The sequence below is a fragment of the Corvus moneduloides genome, chromosome 4 (genome assembly GCF_009650955.1).
Source record: "Corvus moneduloides isolate bCorMon1 chromosome 4, bCorMon1.pri, whole genome shotgun sequence".
NCBI classification, from domain to species: Eukaryota; Metazoa; Chordata; class Aves; order Passeriformes; family Corvidae; genus Corvus; species Corvus moneduloides.
In genome coordinates, this window is record NC_045479.1 from 19,432,340 (window position 1) to 19,452,553 (window position 20,214).

General features: G+C 38.0%; 1 long non-coding RNA gene across 1 annotated transcript; it reads left to right on the forward strand.

Annotated features, from left to right (window-relative positions):
* Positions 1-1,818: 1,818 nt before the first annotated feature.
* LOC116443538 lies at positions 1,819-19,301 on the forward strand. Its single transcript, XR_004239956.1, has 4 exons — positions 1,819-2,638; positions 7,613-7,711; positions 9,847-9,931; positions 18,513-19,301. It is a non-coding gene; the product is annotated as an uncharacterized LOC116443538 (long non-coding RNA).
* The last annotated feature ends 913 nt before the right edge of the window (positions 19,302-20,214 follow it).

The window sequence follows — 20,214 nt, forward strand, 5'->3', positions numbered from 1 at the left end:
CTGAATTTTGTGCTGAAACTATGCAAAAATGTGCATTTTTGTTATTTTTATTTAAACAGCAAAAATAGTTTGGCTCAACTGTGCAGAAAACTGGGTCATGGCTTGTTTAAAATATTTGCAGCCCTTTCAAGGAACATTGGTTATACTTAGGGCTTGTAAAGAACTCTGAATTTAACGGTTTTAGGTGGCAGGTGAGAACATTGTCCTGAGTTAAATGACATTGCTTTTTAATGTTTCAGAACATGCTGTTGTGAGATAACTCCTGTTCTTCCAGTGAGTTAGTGATTGAAGTTAAAATATTTTTGTGTTCAGAAGCCAAGCGTCACATTGAATTTAAATTAAGTTTACTGAATATGAAACTCTCTCCATAAGGAATTAAACTCAGGTCTGTTTTCCAATAACACCTGTGCTCGTGATTTCGTGAAAACAGTGCCTTGTACAAACTGGGCTCAGCATGGTTAGGCTGAGGGCTCACAGAAAAGTCACATTAGTTTAACAAGGCATCATGCACCAGCAGAGCAACAGTTACAGCATGGAGGATGTCCTCAGCTCAAAGCAAATATAAGGTCATCCAACAAGAATGTTCAGGCACATGGTTGAATTACAGAAGCTTTTTTAAGTCTTGGTAGCTGAATCTATGTGTCCTCTCAGACAGTCGGTCATAAATTAATAAAACCTAGCTTAAGTCTCAAGGAAAAAGTAGGAGAAAGGTTATATTGCCTTGCACACGAAGGAGAGTAGCTAACAAGACAAACATAAAATGTCATAGAATTTCCATTAGTTATATGGTAACATGGTTGTCTATATGATGTAATGTATAACAGTAATGCAGATTGCTTTAAAAAAGTATATCTCTTGTGGTATGTGTTTAATATTATGAAACTGCTGGTAAATGGACTCCAACTCATGGATTTTAACAAGAACTACAAGACTTTTTGGCAAAATAGGCTGGATTTCCAGCAAATATGGAGCAAACTTTTCCTTGGAGGGGAACTGTGTAAGGTCTGCCTATTTCAGCTTTTTTTTGCTTTTGATCTGATACAAACCTATAGGCTTAAATGAAAAAAAACCCTATTCTTTAGCAACTGTTCAGTCTAGCTCTGAAAGCTGAATTAATCTGGATTTATGGGAAGAGTAGGTTCCATACTTTGTCTCTGAATGTGAATGGGAGAATGATAACAACTTTGTACTTACATCATTTTCACTCTGAGCATGGGTGAGAGAACACCAGCTAAAATGAAGTTGTCAGTTCATTTATGTTATTTTTGTAAATAGATGGCAGCATGTTTATAAGAATTCAGTCTGTTCAAGGAGTGAGGAAATCAAACCTTAGGCATGTGCTTTGAGATGATAGTAATTACCACAATTTCAGATTAGCACTGAGAGATTTAAAAACGTGTATTTCATTTATTAAATCTTTATGCTATGTCTTGAAATTAAGATACAAAGTAAAATGCAAGAAGTATGGAGCTATTAGGCATGACTGCTGCACAAAAGACACAGAATCACAGGTTGCTGTATTTCTCACATGAGGAAACATGGAATTAAAACTCAGCAAGTTTTGAAAATCGTTGCAAATTCTAGACCCATTCCAGCTCTTTGAAATGCCTGGGAAACCTTAAGGTAACTCATGGTTTGAATTTTAGGAAAGCATGAATCAATACCTGAATAAACTTTGGGGACCAGACACCACATGATTCTGCTGTGATGAAGTCACTGATGTGCATCTCTGCAATGCAGTGGAGGGGTTGAAGGGATTTACAGTGCCAGAGTATCTACTGGACCCAAACCAGTTGTTATTGACTTCCTTAAAAATAATGTAGAACATGAAAAAAAAGTCCTGTGTAAATTTTTTTGGTTACATTATTAAGAGTGTGGGAAAATTACAAGTCACCTGAGTTAACAGTACTTAGGAAAACCCTTGTGTAGGTGCCCTTAAGTCAGCAAAAAGGCACATTTTTTCATGTAACTGCACCTCAGAATATAATACATCTCAAAGACAAAGTAATGAAGTATGGCATATTTGCAGGGATGCAGGAATTACTCACAATATTTACTAGGATGATTTAAAGGTTGGCCAAAATCCCATCGATGAAAACCCTGAATATTTTTAAACTTGTGATAGCAAACATGCAAAATCTTTGGGTGTTCCAGAAAGCAGTCACTCTTCACTTTAGCGAGCATAAGACACAGATAAAGCTAAATAAAACATGTATTTCTCTGTTTCTCTTTCTTTACACCTTCAACTCAAACTGATACAAGTCATATTTTTCTCGGGTATCAGACAAAAGTCTCCTTCAAGTCACTTTTGTAGCTAATTTTCTACTTCAAGTTGCTTCTTGAGCTCGTCTCTTAACCTATTGTTATTTCTTAAGTTTCCTTTTGTTGAATCTCATCACTTTGATCAGATGAACACATATTTTCCACTAGAGATTCATTGCTAATTATCAAACTACCTTGCTTCATTGGTGTTTTTGCTTCTTTCTTCAGCATATTCAGATACCAGGCACTGTGATCACTCAGTCCAGAGCTGTGTATGTGACATAGGTTTGTCCACTACTCATATAAATCCCAGCAGACATCTCCAAAAGAAATCACCAGTCTGAAGTCCAGGAACATGGATCACAAAGTTAATCAGGTAAAGGGATGTATATTATAAACATTTAATGAAGAGGTTTATTTGCCATATAATCTTCCCCTCCATGAGAAGGCTTTGTCAGCTCTAGCGTAACAAGCAAACCCTACCCAGCACACATAAATACCACATTCAGAGCCATCCCTTGTAAACCAATACCATCATGCTTCAGGTAACTCTCTTCATATCTGCTATAATACCTAAACAAAATGGGGTGAGTTGAGGACAGAGTTGCAGCCCTAACTCTAAATTTCCTGGCTTTTGTGGGCTTAAGTCATACCTTTAATGTTATTTGAAAGTATTTTTTTTGTGGTTTAATATATACTATAACTTTTTCTTTTGTGACAACTGGATTTATACTGGCTTCATCCCTAATACCACTGGAAACTGGAAGCAGGTCATAGTGTGAGCCTGTCTTCCAAATATTTTAAACAGAAAGTCACCATTCGGCACTCATCACTCTTGTTCTCCAATAAAAGTTCAGTGTTCCATTTTCATTAGAATGATACCTCTTATGTCAATACCACATCCAACTTGTAGACTCTTTGTCCTCCTGAATGCTAAAGGTGAACAAATGAACAAAAATCTCTTTGTACTTTTCAGCTTTCTATTTTATTCATATTTATTCATATGAAAATACCCCCTGACTTAGTGAAAAAAATAGGTGTTTTTTCACTAGAAATTATTTTCCTGTATTTTAATTTGATTTTCCTTGGTTGATTCTGTAGTTACTCTATTCTATGGTAAAACATTTTAATGCTACAGACCGCATTCACATTGACAAAAATCTGCGTATCTCACCAATAAGTACTGTTTAATGTCTTCATATTAAAGCCATAGTCCTTGCTTGTCTGAGCAACGTTACATCACATTAAAATTGAGTTCATGTGAAGTTGTTGATCTCAAGTCCTGCCTCCTAATGACTTCTCAGGACACAGTACTGAAGTGTATTGCTGGAGGTCAAATCACTACCATCAGGATGCTCTTCCTCCCACATATGTACACAAGCATTAATTAAGCTAAAATCCTTGTCACACCAATTCTGTGTAGCACTGCCTGCCTGCAGAATGCTGTCATTTTTCTTTACCACTGAATGAGCTGTATCATTCTCATTCACACACCGTTCATTCATACAGCCTCGGAGAGAAGCTGGATAAGAGAAAGTATTCCAGAGACAGAGAGGTCAGAAAAAACCTTGAACAGCTGATTTGCTCCCTGTCTGATCAAAAAGACTTTGCTGAGGTCACTTTTGTAATTCAAAAGCTTTTGTTGTATATCCAGAAAGTCAGTAGACACTGGCTTATTTTTGGACAGATAACTGTTGTTTGCAATTTGCTTGGTTCCTTATATTTTCATAAAGGTGTAATTCAGTATTTCACAGGTTCTAAAATTGATTCTCTCACACTGGTTTGATTTTCAGGGCTTATCTCTGTTTTGCCAGGAGAATACTGTTAGAATTGTTTTCAACTTCATGTAAAAATTGATAGGATGTAATTTTCAATGGTGGGCATTGTGATGAGTATATAATTTGGGGATGTGTTAGAATGTCTCTTTTAAGGCTACCTGCAATTATTTTTTAATTTTATAAATTGAATAATTAAGAAAGAATCATCACTGTCATATAAATGGAAGGCTAGATTTTCTCTCACTTCAAGAAGCTGAGAAGCTGAAACAGTGTTAGCCATGGAAAATGGTCAAAATTAAATTTTAGAAGACATTACCTCTGTGGCAGCCACTGTCTAAAAGGTGTTTCTCAGAAGACTGTATAAGGTCTATATTTGCAGGAGAAATCCCTTTTACACAGATCTGTAATACTCTTCAATAATGTCTAATTTCATTAAAGAGCACTTAAGAAAGCTCAATTTTTGCAGCTGTCTTAAGCATTTCCTCCATTAAACTAAACCTGTATAAACTCTCTTCCTTTGTTGTCTGATGTAGCTTTCACTTTGAAGAACATCTGTAATAAGGAGGAGAAACGATACCTTTTTACTTCAGAAAGTCAATTGTGAAATTTTGGTGTTTGGTAGATTAAGTGTTAATTTTTCTGTCACCTTATTGGCCCCCAGTTTTTCTCACCTGTTCTGAGGTCCACACACTTACCCCTTGTATCACTTGTACTTTTCTGACGATGCAAAGAAGTTGAGCTGTTTTGGTTTTTTTGCATGGGGGCATTTCAAATACATTTGAGGATTGTCACGGTGAGCCACATGATCTATTTCTTCCGCCTTCCTCTCTTTTTGGTGGCTAGCAGAAGTGTGCACAGGGCTCTTGAAATCCCAGACTGAAAAACTATTTTCCTAGTAAGCGGTGTAAGCATCGTTAAACTTAAGTTTTTCATCTGTATTGTTTTGCAGAAAGAGCGAAAGTTCACAAGACTCTGAATTTGTCAAAAATATGGTAATGTTTTGGTAAAGGGGACACCTGCCCAGATTTTCAAGTTAAAAAATCTCACCAAAATGACAGTGGTGATATTGTGGCAGGTGTATAGTTGTAAGGTCATTGTCTTGCTGCAGGCGGCAGATCATCTCTTGTTCATCTTGTTTCCATTCTTTTGGGCTGGTCTCTAAGTAGCAAAAGGAGCTTGTTTGCTCCCTCAAAATACAGTACAGAACAGAGGAATGTGTGTGTCTATGTATGGACACACATAAGTGCACGAAACCACAGAGGTTAGTTCTAATTTACTTTAAAATGCGTAAGTGTATTTGGGAGATGGAAACTAAGAAAATTCATAATATGAATGTAGTCCAGGAACCTTGTAAGATTTGAGAATAGAAAGCAGTTTTCCAATCTTTCATGTATGGAAATACCAGATGAGTCAATGGGTGTTCTTTGAGCTAGGAGCTTCCAGGGCTGCTTTCTCTATGCCAGCAGCATTGCCTTATAACTTGTTTTTAAAGGCCACCCAGTATCCACAGCCACCTCTGATTTAACTGGAGTTTTGGGTGCTCAGTGCCCCTGAAACTGGGCTTATGGCTGCCACAGTGCTTCTGGAAACCAGTCACAGAAAAACAGTTTAGAGAAATTAACATCTGGCATTCGGATTAATGTAAGACTTGCTAAAGGTGACAATTCCTGGTAAAAAATTGCACTGGAGATTTTAAAACCAACAAAAAACCCCCCATGAATCAAAATGAAAAAAACAAGAAAGGAAAGAAAACCTGACTTACTCATCGTGTAATAACACTGGGCTTTTAAAATGCTTTTGACCGCAAACAGTTTGGAGCAACCAACTGCAATCTATTAAATTTCAGCTCACAGGGATTTTACTTTTTCCTCAACCATTTCTTGTACATTATATAAGTATTTTTAGGAAATTCACAGTTCTTATTGAATTTAAAAGAAATATCTAGCTTTATGAGGAGAAAACAATTAATATCTATAGCTTCTAAGGTAGACTTTGGAAACTAAGGAGATTTTTCACAATTGATTGATGGATGTATTCTATATTATATTATTTTTCTTTTTCCTTCTGGGACTTATTTCATTTTAACTTTAGGGTAAAATCCAGCCTGATTTATGCAAGTGTCATTATGTAGAATGCTGGAATTTTTATTACATTTCTTTCTTTGGGATGAATAAAATAAGCAGAAGTTGCCTTAGAGAGTGTGTCTATATAGAGAATGATTTTTTTCAATATCTGTCTTATATGGGAGAGATTTTTACATATAATAATTCATGAAAGATGAATGTATAAGTAACAGAGGCAATATTTAAATGCTGTATAGGTACTTATAACTAGAGTAATTCTTTATCCACATAGACCTTTCAGGAGTTTCAATGAGAACTGAAAGCTCTTCATCTCAGTGGTCATGGAAATAATTATTTTTGCAAATTAATAAAAAAAATAGGCCATGTTGTTTGGGTAATCTGTTTTGGAAGCCAAGAAGCAATGAAATCTAATGACTAAATCCTTCTTTCACAGATTTTCAGAGGCAGTCCATTATCAGCTATTCTACTTTTGTAGGGTTTATTAAATATTTTATGGAGAAGTCTCATTTCACATTTTTTCGGGCTCTGTTAGGATGGTGGTTCTTGTATCTAGGAATAGACGTGCTTAATGGCTAGAAGTGTTCTATAATGCTTCTTGGAAGCTGTTTAAAGACAATTAGTGGTTGCTTTGGAGCTGTGATATTTTTAAGTCTTTTTAGAGAATTCACCTAATATCCTTCCTTTCCCCCACCATGTTTTTGTTTGGTTTTTTGGGTTTTTTTTTCTGGCTATGCCAGAAATAAACGGCTGAATGATTTGTTATATGAAATTTGTGAACTAATTTTTATCAAAGTTGCCATCAAAACAATTTTGAGTGGTGTCAGAAGAGATGGGGATGTGGGGGTGAAGACTGGGCCTTTCCTTACATGGAGGAAATAGAGGCTTTCAGGTAACAAGTCTGAGGTGACAGGATCAGAGAGAGAGAAAGGAGCTGCAATAGTCCAGTCCATGGGTGAAGGGGCAGTAGGAACACGAGGCAGATTTAGCTTGGGAACTACTTCTGATTCTGGTACCTGATTTAGAACAAAACCATTTTCAGCTTGGTCCTTGTAACTAACTGATGGAAGAATTAAAAGAAAATGCAAGTTGTGGGGGTGACAAAAAATTACTTGGAAGCATCTCTGCCTACCTATTTTGCCAGGAGAATACCATTGGATTTGGTTTCCATTTCATGCAAAAATTGATAGGATATAATTTGTGATGATGGGCATTACACTGAGTATATAATTTGGGGATGTGTTAGAATCTCTCTCTTTTAAGGCTATCTGCAATTATTGTTTTATAAATTGGATAATTAAGCAATAATCATCACTGTCACATAAATGGAGAGTTAGATTTTCTCTCACTTCAAGAAGCTGAGAAGCTGAAATAGTGTTAGCTTCATGGAGAATGGTCAAAAGTTATCTGTTCTATGCCTTCCACTTGAAAACAAAAGAAATATATTCTTGAGTTTAAGAAATAAATAAGTAACTCAGTGCTTGTACAAAGCTCTCTTGATTTCAGGGGAGATGCGCCGTGTAACAGAGTGAATGAATCTGAAGCCTTCAGACTTCCCATTTGCTTTTCTGGGGATAAATTCAGGCAGAGGTAAGTATGTCTGATACAGAGTCTGTGTCATGAATTAATACCCTACACAGCATTCCAAATTAATATTTTTCTGGGAAAAAACTTCAGTGTATATTATAATAAATCATCAATACTACTGTAATTTAGTATACTGATGAGGTAATTTTAGTAAAATTCTTCTACTTATGAAGCTATTCTAGAGTTATGCTTTGTCTTGTAGTTCATGGAGCTTTATTTACTGAAGAATGAAGCCAAAAACATGCTTTGCAGTTATTTGAAAGCATGACTTTTGAAGAGCATCATACTAATTCTGTAAAGTTTAGCAAATATTTCTGAGATTTCCAGGAACTATCTTCCTACGTAAAAAAGGTGGTAAAGGAACATTGTCTACTGGTACTAAGGTTACTGGGGAAAGTTCATGGACTCAGGGAGGTTTTCGGGGTGATTAACCTCAGGTGCTAAGGTTGATCCATAGTATTTTTTCTCTGAGAAATAACTCCTACTGATCTGATTAGATTAAAGAGGGTGCAGCAGATCATTTTCTTACAACTGTCTGTACCAACACTTGTGGATGAAATATTGTATATTCCAATATAGAACGAGGTTCTGTATTAAACAAAGATACAGGTGGAAAGGTCTGAATTTAAAAAGCCTCTCCGATACTTCTTTTTGGGTTCCTCATGTAAAAGATGATTACCTGCCTGATAAACCAGATCTGCATAGAAGATCTTCATTGCTTCATGAATTGTCTCTGAAGCTTTTATTGTTCTGTGTAGATGATAACTAACACACTTACAGGTGCTTGCATTACTAGTCCTGATGTTGTCCCAGTGAGGAGATGGGTAAAAGTTCCTCCATGAAGTCAGCCTTGCAGAGATCAGCTCAAAGAGCCACTGGCTCAATCTCCCCCTGGATGGAGGGAAAATAAATGTTTCATTATCAAAATATTGTATCATTTCAAGGTTTTAAAACTTAACTAGGACCACTGAAAGAGACACAATGGATTAGAGGTGCAATAACCACAGAAACCGTACCAGACACCCTCTGGGACACACCAATCTGTGAGAGTTTTGTGAAGAGGGAAGATAAAAGAAAGGTTAGACAGGTCTTCAGTGTGCTGAATGTCTCTCACATTTTTTTATAGAATAATATAACTGAACTGTGCTTAACTCAATTTAAAATTTTACTTTGTGGTTGACCTTTTCCAGCTTAATGATACAGTTTCAGTGGTAGGACACAGGAGACATGCCAGTTACAGTGATTGAATTAAAAAAAGAAACCCATTTAGAGAAACCTTGTATATTGTTGCCTAGCAGAGAAGCAAAACATTGTTTTCTTGAAAGCCACATGAATTTATTTTCCGGGTGTTAAAAAGGGCATTGGACATCAATAGAAAAGATGGAGGAGGGAGCTGGTTTGTAGTAGTTGTTCTTTGGATGATAATTATTATCATATCTCCAAATTATTTTTACATGAAAATAAACATTGAGTTTGAAAAAAATAGTGCCAGATTTAATAATGTTAAGGTCACACTCCAAGTAGATCTTTTAAAATGTGCTTCACTTTACTGACTTTAATTACTGTCTCTCTCTACCTATTTCCAGATGTTACCTCAAATCTGATATGTATGAATGAAGACTTAATCTTTTCCCTATTAATCCCTTTTGCCTTCTTTCTAATCAGTATGAATAATGCTAATCTGTTTACTCAGCCCCAGAATCCAGGCATAACCTTTGGGTTGGGCTTTATTCCAGATCTTCACATCCAGGCTCTGCATGTGTCTTTGCCATCTGAGACCTCTGTTCTGGGCTGGGATAAATCTGTCTCTGAACATGTCAGTTTATATACCCTAGCTATATATAGACAGCAAAAGCAAGTAGTTTAGGTTAGATAAATTTTTAGCAGGCCACTGTTGGATAAAGCGAATCCCTAGATGAGATGATGTGGGCCTGGATGAAGGATTTAGCAACATGTAAGAATAGAAAAGGTGGAATATGAAAGATGATCTGGAGAAGGAACTTGAAGGCATAGCACCATTTTGAGACGTCTAGGCACAAAGGTTGTTTTTATTCTGTCTGGAATTAATAAGAGCTGCTTCTTTCTTCTTCTTTTTTTTTTTTTTTTTTTTTTTTTTTTTTTTTTTTTTAATTCCGAAGAAAGGCAAATCCCTGACTTTTGTTCTCTTGAAAACAAGAATTAAGATACATGTGTTGGAAGAACATTACTGAAGTCACCCAAAGTGTAAGTATTCAAAAACCAATGAGCTTTGAAGATGGCGTTGAAAAGCACAGTGTTTACACCAGGCAAGGAATAGGAGCAGTAAATGAAACCTCAGCCAAAGGATTCTGTGAACTTTTGCTAGTAGAGGCAATGGGCTGATTGGGACAGTTTATATTCTCTTCAGTCCCTGAAGACTTGAAGCTGTGAGAGTAGGCTACCACCTGGGAAGATTATGCTGGCTTCATGGCCTAGAATGCAGGCTGATTTTCCTATGATTTGGAGAATTGCTTTTGAATCAATTAAATATGTTAAGCACCTGGGCAATTCCTTCCTTTTCTTGACACTTGAAGTGAATGATCTGTCAATGCAAATGCTTAATTTTCTAAGAAGTCATCTGGCGTATAAACTGCACGGATTTTTGCTTGTTTCATGTCTATGACATACAAAGTCTAAATCTGTGTTTGATAAATGGAGGGGGAGAAAGGCCTCTAATTTACTCCTGTTTTGTATATTAAATATTTTCTTATATTCCTGAGCGAAAAAAGCAGGGCTTTTAATAATAAGTTTTTCCTTGTTTGTTTCTTTATTTGGGTCGGTTGCTTTTTTTTTTGTAATTTATAAAAATGAAAGCTTATTTTTAAGCAGGAAGTAATCAATTTAATTATTCTGTCGTTTCTTCAAAACTTGATGCCAAGATCAGCTATGGTTTCCTGAAGATCTTCAGGTAGCTTCCTTCTTTTATTTTTATTTAAATTTTGGGGGATTTGTCTGTCTTCTCAAAAAATAAACAAAAACAACAAAGATGGTAAGCATCCTAGCATTAGTGGTGCACTTACCAAACTGAAAATATGGTTGCCATGTCCCTTAGGGAGGCATTGCTGAAATGCCCCTGTACAAGGAATATATCTAGTTTGCCTTCATACTGCTGATATATTTAGTGTATATACATCTTTCTTGTGGCTGGGTGTTGTGATTCCTTCTCAAATACAACTATTTCTGCTCTAAAATTACCCCATCAATACAAGCAGAGGTGGTTCTACCTCTGATTTCCATTTCTTCAACATCAGGGCTATGCATATGAGGTGTTGGTTTGCAGTTGGGGGTTATTTTCTTGGTTTGCTTATGTGGACTCCAACTACAACTAAAATGGATTTTTATTCATTTAAAGAGGGCTATGAATGTTCTTAAGATAGATATTTAGATTACCTGAATGAGTACCACTTCTGCAGGCAGACAAGACACATATTTAGTCCATGTTTCCAGGTTTTTTCTACTTCTCTGGCAATTTGAAATACAAAGTCTCATCTGCCCCTTTCATCACACTGGGATAAAAAGCCCAACGCTACATTAAATCTATTTTTTTTTTCCTTTTCGAATGACTATTCAAACAAGCTGTGTTGTTCAGGTATCCAAAATCTCTATGTGGTATTCACTGCTAAGGATAACCCAATTTCAGGGAGCCTAATAATAGATTTCATGGGCATTACTTAAGTAAAATTGCCACCTAAGTGAAAGGGGAAAGCATCACACGAAAACCAAACAAAACTGTCTTGTTAAAAGATGTCTTAAGCCCAAATGAAGTAAGAATATAATTGAGTCTAGTTAAAAATTGAGGTGAAAAACTGGAAGAAATTTGCAGGAAACTTTTCCATTTTGTTTTACAGAAAATGAATGGATATGTTCCCATTCCTGTGGAAAATTTTGGAGGTACCTCACATAATTTATAATTGATTTTCCACTAAACTGTTGAAGAATCATTTTTGCTTCAGTTGCTAAAGTGCAGCACCAGCAAAAAACCTGCAGAATATCTTGGCAAATTCTTCAGAAATTACCTCTACCTCAAAAACCTGAAACTATGATTTTTTTGGTTTGTTTTTAGGGTCTCTTGGGTTTGGGGTTTTTTTTGTATTTGAAAAAGAAAATACCATAAACGTGTGGAATAACATTAGTTCCATAATTCAGTAGAGTCATAATACTGTAGTACATTTTAGCAGAACATTTCAAATGACATTTTAAGGTAAATCATACACTTTATAGATTTGAAATTTAATAATGCCTTTTTAGAGCTCTTGGATCTAATCTGTGACTTAAAAGCCGTACACAAGCAAGTGTCAAACCTGCACTTGGTTTGCTGTTTCCTAGATTTCCAAGAGTCGGGATATTAGAACTTTTTAAATAATCATCTCATGAGTTTTATTACTGTATAATGAGTCTCTCAGCTTTGAGTTGCTGCTGAATTGTCTGTAGCAACAAAAATGCTTTATTACCTGGAGAACAACTTAAAGAAATCAGAAGTTTCGTTTAGCGTGTGAGAACTTTGCCCACAACTTGAGGGCAGTACAAAGAGTCATTAGAGTCAACGTGAATTGACAAGTTCACTAGAAATCAAGGAGAAATTTGTCCTTTAGCCTGAAATACAATTTTATCTGCACTGTTTTGGTGTCTCATGTTTGATATAGATGGGAGTGAGATGTCCTTTTTTACTGCTCATTATTGTAGTCATGCTGTGGAGGATGAAGTCTTCAGCTTTTGTCAGGGAGATTAACATTTTGCCCTTAGGTTCCATAAAAATCAACCTGGAATCATTCCCTATTGTTGTGGTTAAACCCCAGCCAGCCACCAAGCCCCATGCAAGTCCCTCTCTCACTCCCTCACCAGTGGGATCAGGGAGAGAATTGGAAGGGTAAAAGCTGGAAAACTCCTGGGTTGAGATAAAGACAGTTTACCAGGGAAAGCAAAAGCTGTGCACACAAGCAAAGCAAAACAAGGAATTAAGTCATCTCATCCCATGGGCAGGCAGGTGTTGAGCCATGTCCAGGAGAGCAGGGACCCATCACATCCAATGATGTGGATCTATCTTGGGAAGACAAACTCCATCACCCCAAACATCCCCACTTCCTCCTTCTTCCCTCTACTTTATATAGAGAGCATGATATCACATGGTCTGGAATATCCCTTTGGTCAGTTTGGATCAACTATTCCATCTGTGTCTCCTCCCAACCACCCAGGCACCGCTGACTTCCTCACCATCCTGGCAGTACAAAAAGCAGAAAAGGCCTTGGCTCTGTGTAAGCCCTGCTCAGCAATACCAAAAATGTCTCTGTATTATCAAACCAGTGTTCAGAACAAATCCAAAATACAGCCCCATACCAACCCCTGTTGAGAAAAACAACTCTACCCCAGGCAAAACCAGCACACCAATGCACTACACTGATTTTTCAATCCTGCCTCTGTAGCATCTTTTGCAAAATTACTTACACAGTAGATTGTAGAGACAGCTAAATGAACAGGTTGCAATCGTTCTCTCAAGAAACAGACATTAAGCTACCTTTTATCTCCTAAAGCCCTTGAGAATATGTTGTAGTTTAGCTGTGGTATTAGTGCTGGTCGTATCACTGATATGAGAAAGAGTGTGTATGATTAGTTTCACTGCCAGTACTCTTATCTATTTCACATTTCACTCAGCACTGGTGAGATTTGCAGAGACTCTTTGAAAAAGATTTCTGCCAGTATTTTCTGTTGCTACAGAGCCATTATATAGTTTGAAAAGTACTGCTTAAGACATAGGTTCATCCCTTTGTTTCCATTTTCCTAACACTTAATATTAGATCGTGCATATTATGTTGCTAAAACCTAGTTTTACTCAAGCTCATTTTCAAAATGCCCATTTTTATCTGTGTTTGGATACACGGTCAAGACTGGATATTATCATGGTTTTTTGATTTGAAAACCTTCAAATGAATGCTAGAATATTAACTGAAAATTCTGAACTGAAATAATAGTTACCTGACAATACCATTACCACATGAGGTTCAAGCCAGTGTTGACTACTTTCTACATGTGTTTTATGCCTATGAATTATAGCCAGGTTCTGCACTTCAAAGAGAGTATTTCTAGTTTAGATATATTTTATATTTAATAAGTTGATTCCTGTCTTCAAATTAATTATTTAGTGACTGTTATTGGGAATAAATATTTTTAAAAATCCTACTTGATCTTTGACATAGAATTTAGGGTTTTTTTCCCCTTGCACTATATATCTGTTATTCTTTTTTTTTGGTAATGACTGATCATTTCTTAAGCTCTAAACACTTGTATATATAATGCAAATCAACTGAGTTTCACTTTATTTAAGGTAATACCTGTCTTTAAGACACTAAAGGGAAAGTATGAAATCAGACTTCAGATTAGCAATCTATTATTGTATTGTTTGAGGTATCGAAATAATTGTCATGCACTCTCTGGAATCTCAATTAATGACTCAAGGCTTCTATGCTCAGGTATGTTTGCTATGGTGGGCTTTGGCTATGAAGCTTCTCATGCTGGTATTTATGAGTGTGACATGGCTTTATTTCCTGAAATGCCATTAGAAGCTTATTTGATTTATGGGACTTATTTGTGATTATTTAGGATGCTAATTCTCATTCTGAGCTGACAGGTTAGGTGGGTACCCTAAAAAGGAGTACTTTTCATTTATTAATTGTTTAATTTGGTAATAATAGAATGCCACTTCATAAATAAATTGATCTCTAAGCTCACAAAGACAAAACTGTCAAGGAAATTAGTGGCAAAAGAACTCTCCCTCTTTCCCCTTCTATTTAATATAGGAATTATATCCGTTTTCAAGCTAACATATCCCAAGGGAAAATTGCTGTGTAACTTCTCTCTCTAGAAGAAAGCTCTTCAGTCAGTTAAAAAATAAAGGCCAAAGATTTACTCTGTATCTCCTGAAGGTTACTTCAATGCATAGAAAAATAAGAAGGCACAACTACCTTTCTATAAGTTGAGTATTAGCCTTATTTTCACAATTTTATGAGTTCTTTTTAGTTCCTGTTAATTTAGACTTGTTCAAGTGGGGTGATTCAGATGCGAATTCCTCTGTGTAATTTTTTCTGGGCTTTGTTTTTTTTTTAAAAGAAAAACTTTTCAACATAATCAATTATGTGCTGGAAGACACCTTTCACTCAGATAAATACACGTTTGGAGTAGGAGAATGCAATTACATGTAGGACTTGAGAGCGTATGGTGAGATCCTTGGCTATTTTAAACATGTCTCTGAACAGATTCAAATGGATGAAAATAATCCTGGATGTAAAAGTGGTAATATAAACTAATCCACCTTTTTTTTTTTCATTATTATGAAGTCATTCGTTAAGTACAAAAGAAATTGTAAATACTCCAGACTAAGTTATCTTCCCTTCTTATCTCTCATATTTTCATCTGCTGCGATGTCTTTGAGGAATAAAAATTCATTCTAATGCAAATTTATTTTTCTTTCTTTCCATTCTGATTTCACCTAGCCTTTCACCTCTATTACTCTTTTCCATCACACAATCTGAAAACACTATCTATGCTTTTGGAGCCAGTGATTCTCTTCGACCCAAATTTGTACCCAAGGTGCTACAAACAATAAGATGCAATAAATATCAAGTAGTATAATATTCAATTCTGCTCTGTGATTGGAAATGTGGAAGGAAAATGATTAGTGTTTTGTACATCATGAAAGAAATTGTTGTGGTTTAGTTGTGTGCTGCAGAAATTTATACAGACAGCTGAAGCTCTTTTGACATATTAGTGGCATCGTATGCAAGAAAATTCTGACATTTTCCATTATAAGGTGCTTTTTTTAAAAATTGCTTTCAACTTTGCTAGAATTAAACTGTTGAAGTCAAAATTTCCTTGTCTGACCGGAGCTGGTTTTGTTCATTTAAGTTTCAGTTTCACAGAACATAAGTTTTACACATGATATTACACTTGTTACCATGACAATGATGATCATGAGTATAGACTTTGGAGCAGGGACCTGATACGTGAGAGAAGAATGTTTTGAGTTTTAGGGATGGATCACTTACTTGCCCTTGAAAATTTGTTCAGTTTTGGCTAACTTATAATTGTTTGAATAGTCTTAATTTATACATCCTCAGTAGAGTTTTGTTAACAAATTTTTGCACACATTTAATGAATATTCCCTATGCTTTAGGCATGCTTAGTCTGCTCAGAGAGCCAATGGGCAATTTACACTGTTTGAAACATCTTCAATCTCACTGAGGAAATATCTGTTTTCATTGTTTTCAGGACACTGCATGAGGAACATCCACACCATGCAAAATTTTAGTGTTTTCCATGCTGGCTTGGGATGACCAGCTGTATCTGCATTGCACAGAGCAAGTGCAGTTATTTTTGCCTCTACACAGTGGTGACCCTCACTTGCTTCTGATCCTGGCTTAACTAGCTGATTTAGGTATCTGCACTTTCCTCCCTCACCTGCTGTAATTACATCCACTGCCTACCTGTACTCTCCATAATCTCGCTCTTGCTCCCAAAATGTCATGGAGAAGGTAGAGGGGAGGAAGGGTGTACAAGAAAGAGAGTGGAGGCTAAGGCTGATCCGTCCTGACAAACGGAGCTTTAAGCAATTCCCTTTAGCAAATCAGACTTTTTACCGAGGTGTGTAGAGACAGTACAAGGGGCAGTGGTTTTAAAGTGATAGATTTAACTTGGACATAAGGAATTTTTTACAATTACAGTAATGAGACACTGGAACAGGTTGCCCAGAAGAGTTGCGTGTGGCCCATCGTTGGAAGCATTGAAGGTCAGGTTGAAGGAGGCTTCGAGCAAATTGATAGTGAAAGATGTCCCTAGGGGGAATGAACTAGGTGATTTTTAAAGGTCATTTCCAACTCTCACTTTCTCAGCTTCTTCTCCTGCCATTTATTGCATTAGTTCAGGTTGTAAACGGCTGTGTTGCGATTCTAAAAGTTGTGATTCAGATGAGGACCAATAACTTTGGGTCAGACTTCTAGTTTACAAGATAAATTTCAGGAAATTACACTAAAAATACTGCATGGGTGTTGTAGTTGAAAAGTCAAATACTTCAAAACTGTGCCAAAATTAAAGATACTTGTTGTTTTTCCAGCAGAGCTGTGTGAATACATTACAATGGTACTTTTAACTGTGTTTTTGAATGCTAAATACTTTTCTTTGCTCCACTGATGAGGCAAAGCTGTTAATGAATGGTAAGACAAATGCTGGATATTTTGACTGCTGGACAAGATGGATAAAAAGTGTCAGAAAGCAGCAAGTGAGGAAACAAGAGAGGAGGGGAGGGACATTGTTTGCTCTTCATTTCATTAGCAGATGGCAAGGGTTAAAGGGGTGTGAGGGAAGGGAAGCTGGATAAAGCTAATATTGGTTTTGCATGACTTTGTCTAAGACAACTGCAACGACCCATCTGATTATTCCATGTGGGTCAGAAAGGTACCCTCAAAAAGGAAGCCTTTTACCCCTACTGAAACAAGAGCTTCTCTCCTTCTGTTCCTTCTTTTTTTTGCTACTTTAGTGAAATGATTAATCCATCCTGTGTTTATGCTTTTGGCTGAAGCACCTATTCCTAGAGCAGCTACGCCCTTCCAGCCTAATGATGGGCCATTAACACCCCATGGCTTGCATACCCTGCCTTGAAGGTCCTCACAGCTGGACCTCCTCAGTCCCAACAACTACCTCCATCCTCCCACTCACAATGCATTCAGGAGCCAAGCTCTCTGCATGCCTATTCCCCTGCAAAGTCAGAAAGGAACCACTATTCAACAACCCATGGACCAGGCATGTAGCTTTAAGCAACAGCCAAAAATCTGAGTGGGAGGAACACCTGCAGCTGAACAGGAATGTGTCAGCAAAAGTGTTCAAACTACAAATTTTTAATCCCTGGGAGGGCAAACATGACCCATAAGTTGCCAGAAGATGAAGAGGGAGGGAGATTTGGAGGGAGGTGTGAGTGAATAGGAAATAGAAAAGGGATCAGTGTAGTTAATATGCCCACCACTCAGAAATTCCTTAGTAAGGTAGCTTGGCCCACTAAGGACTAAAACCCTCAAAATGCCAGTGTAGCAGTTCTTACACGTCAGGATTGTTGAGAAGACTAGAAAGGCCGCAGTCGATGCCCTGCTGAGTAAATCCTGCTGACATGCTTTGCTTCCCTGGGCCAATTTGGAAGCATAAGGGGTGTTTCTGAGTACTGAGGATAGGGTGAGACCCCACCTGGAGTACTGTGCACTGTTCAGGTCTTCCCAACAAAAGAAGGACATGGAACTGTTGGAGCAATTCCAGAGGAGGGCCATGAAGTTGATAAGAGGACTGGAGCATTTTCCCTTCTAAAACAGGCTGAGAAAATTGGGGCTGTTCAGACTGAAGAAGAGAAAGTTGCATGGAGACCCCACAGCAATATTCCAGTATCTTAAGTTGGACTATGGGAAGTCATAGAGGGACTCTTTATCAGGAACTGTAGTGATAGGACAAGAAGTAATGGGTACAAACTGAAAGAGGGGAAATTTAAGTTAGATATTTGGAAGAAATTCTTTAGTATGAGGATGGTTAGCCACTGGAACAGGTTGCCCAGGGAGATTGTGGATTCCCCAACCCTGGCAGTATTCAAGGCCAGGTTGGATGGGTCATTGACAACCTGGTTTAGTGAGAGATGTCCCTGCCCATGGCAGCAGGGCTCAGGGCTAGATGATCTTTAAAGTCCATTCCAACCCCTTAACATTCTATGATTTGATCCCATATCAGGATTCAGCTGACCTTTCTTCTCTGGTGTCTCCTGCAGCTGGCCAACACATCGTAGCCAAGGGAGCAGGATTTTGGAGGAGGACCAAAAGTGTTATAGAGGCTACTGTTTACACAATTTCTCCAGCCCTTCCTGCTCTCAAGGAATCACCAATTCTCTCAGACCCAGTAGCTGTTGTACAGTCAGCCATGACAATTCTACCGGGGAATCCTGCTGCTGGAGGAATGTTTGGACCTCTCCCAGTGGAGGCTGACAGGTATTATGTCTTCAGAGACTTAGGGAACATCTTGAAGGTTCATCTGAGAAGCTTCCCCTTGACACTGGGGAAAAAGAATTTGAAAATGTGATGGGAGAACAGAGAGGATAATAAAAAGAGTCTGAGTACAGGAAAAAAAATATCAAGGTCAGGTAAAAATGAAGGGATGCTGCAGCAGCCAAAAGGTTGGATAGATGAAGAAGTCCAGTTGCACAGCCTTCGGAGCTAGTGTACAGTAGCCACACAGAGGCATGGACAAATTTTGTCATTTTATATTATATGAGAATTGATTCAGGGTTTTAGATATCAACAGTACCAGGGCATTGTGTTATTGTATGTGTGGTTGATACAACCTGGAAGACTTTGCAATAAGGCAGTCACCTCATCAGCAGTTATTCTGCACTGGAACGTTGGCTTCACAATCTGAACTGATACCTGGTAAGCAAGGATAAGGGGTATTGTCATGGGTTAGCTAGCATAGGCCCTGAAGTGATGATCTTGCAAAGGGGTGCTTACAGCTTCCTCTGTGACCTGACAGGACCTATCAGCTGGCCAGTTTGAATATGGACAATTCTTTGAGCCACTTAAAGTTGTGACCACCTCTGTGATCCACACTTAAGAATAGGAAACTCCGAGGCAGAGCCTCTCTGTCTCGTTCCCGGTGCTGGGACAGGTGGCTGCGGGCCCCGTGTGGGGGCCAGCGGGCATGGCCCAGGCCCTGCTCGGGCCGGGCCACGGCCATCCTGGAGCCAATGGGCCCTGTTCCACCCGCGGAACCCCCCCCCACAGCCCTGCTGGGAGCAGCCGGAGCGGCTCGGCTCCTCCCCCCCTCCACTGCAATAAGCCACATTCCAGCTGCAAGGCTGAGGTGAGATTAACCCTTTTAGTGCTGTGAAGAGCTGAAAACCTGAGGGAAGAGAAAGAGGAGATGCTTAAAGCTGAAATTCTGTTGTGAAGCTATGATATATTAGAGTATCCCGTTGTAATTTCATGAAGATATGGGGGGTGGAGTGTTCAACTCATGCTTGTGAGCAAAAGCACCTGCGCTGAGATAGGCAGATGCTGACGCAGCTGTAATTTCATGAGAAGTTAAACAGGGAGAGATGGAAACGGTGAGGACTTTTGCTCCAAATGTGAAAGGAGAAAACCTCAGTTCCTAGAGATGCTCCCAAAGATTTCTTAGAGATGAAATGCTCCCAGAGATGGGTGAAGAGAACTTTTGTTTCTGAACGGCTCAACCTTAAAATTGTACCCCAAAAAACTTCAAGAGTGGACCCTCGAAAACAGTTGTGGGAAAGCTGCAAGTTGGGGGAAGGGACTCACATGTGAGCAGAGAGACTCCTCTTCCTAAATGGACTGAACAATATTTGGAAGTGAGCGGCTGTCTCGTTGTGATACTGTGTTCATAGCATGGGCAAGAGAGACTCCTCTTCCTAAATGGACTGAACAAGATTATGGAAGTGGTAAACAGACTGAACATCTCAA